Source organism: Capsicum annuum, chromosome 5 (assembly GCF_002878395.1).
Source record: "Capsicum annuum cultivar UCD-10X-F1 chromosome 5, UCD10Xv1.1, whole genome shotgun sequence".
Taxonomy (NCBI): domain Eukaryota; kingdom Viridiplantae; phylum Streptophyta; class Magnoliopsida; order Solanales; family Solanaceae; genus Capsicum; species Capsicum annuum.
Genome location: NC_061115.1, coordinates 152,769,649 through 152,775,352, shown reverse-complemented (window position 1 = coordinate 152,775,352; position 5,704 = coordinate 152,769,649).

Sequence of the window (5,704 nt, the reverse complement as noted above, 5' to 3'; positions counted from 1 at the left end):
AGAAGATCTCACAACTGACTCCATTTAAGTAGTGCCTCTACAACTTCAAGCAAACACAACTATGCACAGCTCCAAATCATTGATAGGATAATTCCTCTCATAAGGCTTCAACTGACGAGATGCATACGTAATTACCTTGCCCTCCTGCATCAACATAACACTTAACCCAACACCCAAAGCATCACAAAAGACAATAAAGCCAATGCTCTTCTTGGGTAAAGCCAATATAGGAGCTGAAGTCTACAAGTCCTTGAGCTTCTAAAATCTCGCCTCACAAGCATCGAACCACTGAAAGAAATCTTCTTCTGAGTCAACTTGATCGATGGAGCTGCAATGGAAGAGAAAACCTCAATAAAACACTAATAACACCCGTCCAAGCCAATAAAACTCAGAATATTGGTGGGCAAAGTAGGTCTAGCCCAATCACAAACCACTGTAACCTTAGTTGGATCAACCATAATACCTTCCTTAGTCACCACATGACTGAAGAAAGAAACAGACTCCAACCAAAACTCGCATTTAGAGAACTTAGCATACAATTTTTCATCCCTCAATCTCTAAAACACAATCCACAAATGCTCCCCCTTCTTAGCCTCACTCTTGGAATAAACTAAGATATCATCTATAAATACGATCATAAAGGAGTCGAGATACAGTCGAAACATCCAGTTCATCAATTTCACGAACACGGTAGGGGAATTGATCAACCCAAAAGAAATAACCAAGAACTCATAATGACCATATCGAGTCTGAAAAGCTATTTTCAGAATATCCAAAGCCCTAATCCTCAACTGGTGATAACCGAACTGCAATTCAATCTTTGAAAACACCGCAGCACCCTGAAGTTGATCAAATAAATCATCAATGCGAGAAAGAGGATACTTATTCTTAATCATCACCTTGTTCAACTGCCGATAATCAATACGCATCCGCATAGACCCATCCTTTTTCTTCACAAACAAGACAGAGGCACCCCAAGGTGAAATACTAGGTCGAAATAATCCCTTATCCAACAACTTCTGCAACTGGTTCTTTAGTTTCTTCAACTCTGCTGGGGCCATCCTATAAGGAGAAATAGAAATGGGCTTGGTGCCCGGCTCAACATAAGTACTGAAATCAATATCTTAATCCGAAAGTATACTAGGAAAATCCGTAGGGAACACCTCTATAAACTCACAGACAACACGGACAGAATCCAAGGAAGGAGGCAAAACAACACTTGTGTCACGAATATAAGCCAACTATGATAAACATCCCTTTTCAACTAATTTACGAGCCTGAACATAAGATATAATCCTTTTAGGACCCGAATTAAGTGTACTCTTTCCAAGCTATCCTTGTCACACCAACTAAAGCTAAAGTCACAGTCTTAGAAAAACAACTAAGATAACAAGAAAAGGAGCCAACCAATCCATAACCAAAAATAACATCAAAATCGACCATATCTAACATAAGCAAGCCTACCAAAGTCTCACGCTAGGTAAAAGTCACAAAACAAGATCGATACATTCGATCCACCACTAAAGAATCACCTACCGAGGTAGATACATAAATAGGCATGGCAAGAGACTCACTAACAGAATCAAAACCCAAAGCAAAATATACAGATACATAAGAGAAAGTCGATCTGAGATCAAATAATACCAATCCAGGCCTAAAATAAACAGGAACAATTTTTGTAATAGCAGCATCAGAAGTTTCTGCCTCTGGTCTGGCTGGTATAGCGTAACACTGACCAAGACCACCAGCTGCTTGGGTAGCCCCACGGCCACCAACACGGCCTCCACTACCTCTACCTCTCGTACCTTCGGCAAAACCCCTACCTTCCTCTACTGAAATAGGAGTAGCTCGAATTAGCCAGTGGGGACAGTCCCTGGCCACATTGCCAATATCATCACATACATAGCAACCTCTACGACCAGTATCAATAGGAAAAGATACAACTAGGCCCAAACAGCCACCCTGTACTGCTGATCTAGAAGGTCCACTACCCTAACTCTGTAATGCCGCCTGCACTGGCCTACCATGGTATCCACGGAACCTCTAAAATCTCTGCCTCGAGAGGTCTGACTCCTAAACTCACCAAAATGACGCACCCACTTGGTGCCTCCCTGAGATGCACTAATAATACCCTCTGTCACCTTAACATAATCCACAATACTCTATAAAGAACCCTCAACCCCAACCATCTGAGATGTAGCCAACTGAAGGGAGACAACCAAACCTTTCACAAACTTTTGAATCTTCTCAAGCTCATATCTGGTTAGGACGTGAAAGCATGCCTTATACTTAAAAACTGTCATGGAGCCCTGCTCCATATGATCAAACTCATCCCACATATGATCTCTCAAACTAAAAGGCACAAATCTTTCCAGAGATGCATCAACAAAATGATCCCATGACAACTTAGGAGCATTAATAAGCCTACAACCAACAAATGATATGTAATAATCTCTCGATGCATCTCTCAACTGATAAAAGGTATAAGTAACTACATTCACGTAGAAAGAGTAAAACACAACTCAGAATATAGGGTATGAAAGAATTAGCACGATAAGAAATAAAATGAGGAAAGTTTCCTAAAGACGTCCTATAGCCTCTCAAAGATAGATACAAACGTCTACGTATGGATCTGCGAGACTCTATTAGACATCCCATTCTTACACCGTTGAGACCAATGAAACCTGACTGCTCTGATACTTATTTGTGACGACCTAAAAACGAGGCTCATGATAGCGCTTGTTGCGGCATAACTTGACAAGTAAGCCTATCACCCAAACTGATACGAATAAAGATAAAGAAAGAAATACCCCAAGGTAAGGCTTCAAGAATAAAGTCGAACCATATAAATAATTATAACAATCCAGTAAGAACTTATCCAGAATATCAATCATGCCTAAAACCAGGTGTCAATAGTGTAAGAACTACTAATACAATCCAAGAGTCAAATATATATAAAAAAATAACCACAAAAAAATAATAACTGTCTCCGAATACTAATAAAGACATAACTAGTATAGAAAGATAGAGGTGAACTTCGGATGCATGAATGTCCAACCGCTACCTTGAAAGCTCCAACAATCGTCCGAATCAAGTAAGCTAAGGCGTACTCGAGCTAGGACCTACACCGAAAGGGTGCAGTAGGCATGAGTATGGTCCACTTGTACTCAGTAGGTATCATAGGCCGACCAAGCAAAGTGGTAAATAAATACAAAATATACACTAAGGGCACGTCACCTGCAATCAGAAAATATCCCACAACGGCAGCCCACACCGCTCGCACTAACAGTTCTAATATATCTCAAATATATTACCAAAAACACACCAAGATACGGAACACAAGTATACATTATGTCATATATAATAAAACAAGAAAGAACATGTAGATACAAGATCATCAAATACAAGTAAAGAAAAGTAAGACAAACACATAGATGACAAGTCAATAAGGCAATACAACACCACATAAACACAATAAAGTAAGTGCAATGTATATGATGATAATGATGATGATGATGATGATGCACAAGGTTGTCGCACAACCTCCGGGATCATCGCATAATCTCCGTATACACTTACGGAGCTAAAGCTTCCCGATGTAGGACCCATGGGGGGTTCGTCAACCCATATACAATCCACATATCTCATATCTCTTTTCCGACACATCCCACGATAGGATTTTATGAGGTGTTACAATATTTTTAAAAAAGTGTTGCCAGTGTTTCTCAACTGTTTCCACGGTGGTACCAATGTTTCATGAATGAGTATGATATGAAAATGCAATGCTCACAACCAATAACAATAAGTATTTCCCCAACCAACCACATGATATATTTCCACAACCAACCACAATGATACATTTTCACAACTACATAAGCCAATATCCACTCGTTATTTTTGTTTTATCCATGAATTTCCACATGTCTCATATGCCAATAAAGTATGAATATAATCACAATACACCAATGGTACCACATTAAACAATACAATACAATTATTCATATGTATTCAAGGCTATCTATATCACATAGGACCCCATACGGTAAAACATATCACATAATATTTCAATTTCAACAATTACATCACTTATAGGCCCCCACACGGGCACAACATATATATATCCATTTTTCATTATTAGTTCCCACCCTTAACATGCATTTTGTACCATCATTTAATACCTATTCCAGTCTGAAGAGTTAAGTCATAACCTACCTCGAAAGTCGAAATCGGTCGGCTACACTTGAACTCGCAACCCTACCTTTTACGAACAATCCCAAACTTTAATAGAAACATCAAATATGAAATCTACGCATCAAAACAAAATCAAAAACACCCATATTGACTACTTTTGATTCGAGGTCAAAACGGACCCCTAAAATGGGTTTCCGGAAAAGAAGGGCAAAATCAAAACTTTACTTCAAAGACATGTTCCCCATATTTTTAGGAACCTACAGCTGAAAACTCAAGTTAAATCAAGTAAAAAACGAGGTTCAAATCGAAGAAAAACCATTTTTGAGCTTTACCTGGTAAAATATTTGAAATCCGGGTTAAAATCAAGAATCGAAATTGTTTTGAAGGTTAAATTGATGAAAAACTAGTAATTATAAGATAAAAGTATTATTCAAGTGAAAATGAGTTAAATTTGAGTTTAAAATCATGCCCTAAGATTTTTGGGGTTTGAGAAATTAATGAAGAAATTACTAAGAAAAGAGTGAATTCTTACCTTAATTCCATAATATAATCAAGAAATAGTTGTTAATCTAGCTTTCCAATCTCCCACAAACTTTACTTTTAAGCTCCCAAAATATTTAGGGTTTAACTCTCAAGAGCCAAGATAAAAAAAAAGAACAACATGGGCCAAAAAGTGTGAAAGAAATCTATTATATATTGCAGATTTTTCTGCAATAACTGTGCAGTCTTTTTTTTTTTCAAGTCCAAATGGACTTCGACGGGGTGTCCGAGATTCGTTCGGAGTCTGATTTATGTAAAAGAACTATGCAACCACACTAAATTGGACGTTACGGACGCGATGGCGCTACCAGATTTTCCAGAAAAATTTCTTTTTACAAAATTGACCCCCGAAACCTGAAATCATAATTTTTCAAATCGAGAGTCGAAATGAGATTTAAAAGTCTTAAAATCATATCAAATATGCTAACACACCAAAATCGATATTCTGGATCTAGTGACAAAGTCAGATTTTTCATACGAGGTCGTTTCGACCAAAAGTGAATCCCACATCCAACTTTTCAATTTTTCAACTTTCCAACCAATAGGTCGAAATGAGCTCGGGTGCACCAAGACCCGAACCCAAGGTCTACGTAGCCTAAAATCGATATTCCAGAGCTTCTGACGCAGTTCGTTCGTCCATCCGTCGCACGGATCAAAAGATTTCCACATAAGTTTAAAATAAGACTCTTAAAAGCCATCAAAAACCACAATATTGCATAAATGATACCAAAATATATCAAAAATCAAGTCACTCACTCCCACACCCCAAAATTCCATAATGCAACTACGGAGAGGGGTAGAATAGTCAAATAATACAAAATCATAAATTTCACAGATTTTCATCAAATTTTTAGGTCGTTACAACATGTATCTAAGTGTTTACTTTGTTGGATACATCAAATTGATAATAGATACACCAAATTAATAATAATAATAATAATAATAATAATAATAATAATAATAATAATAATAA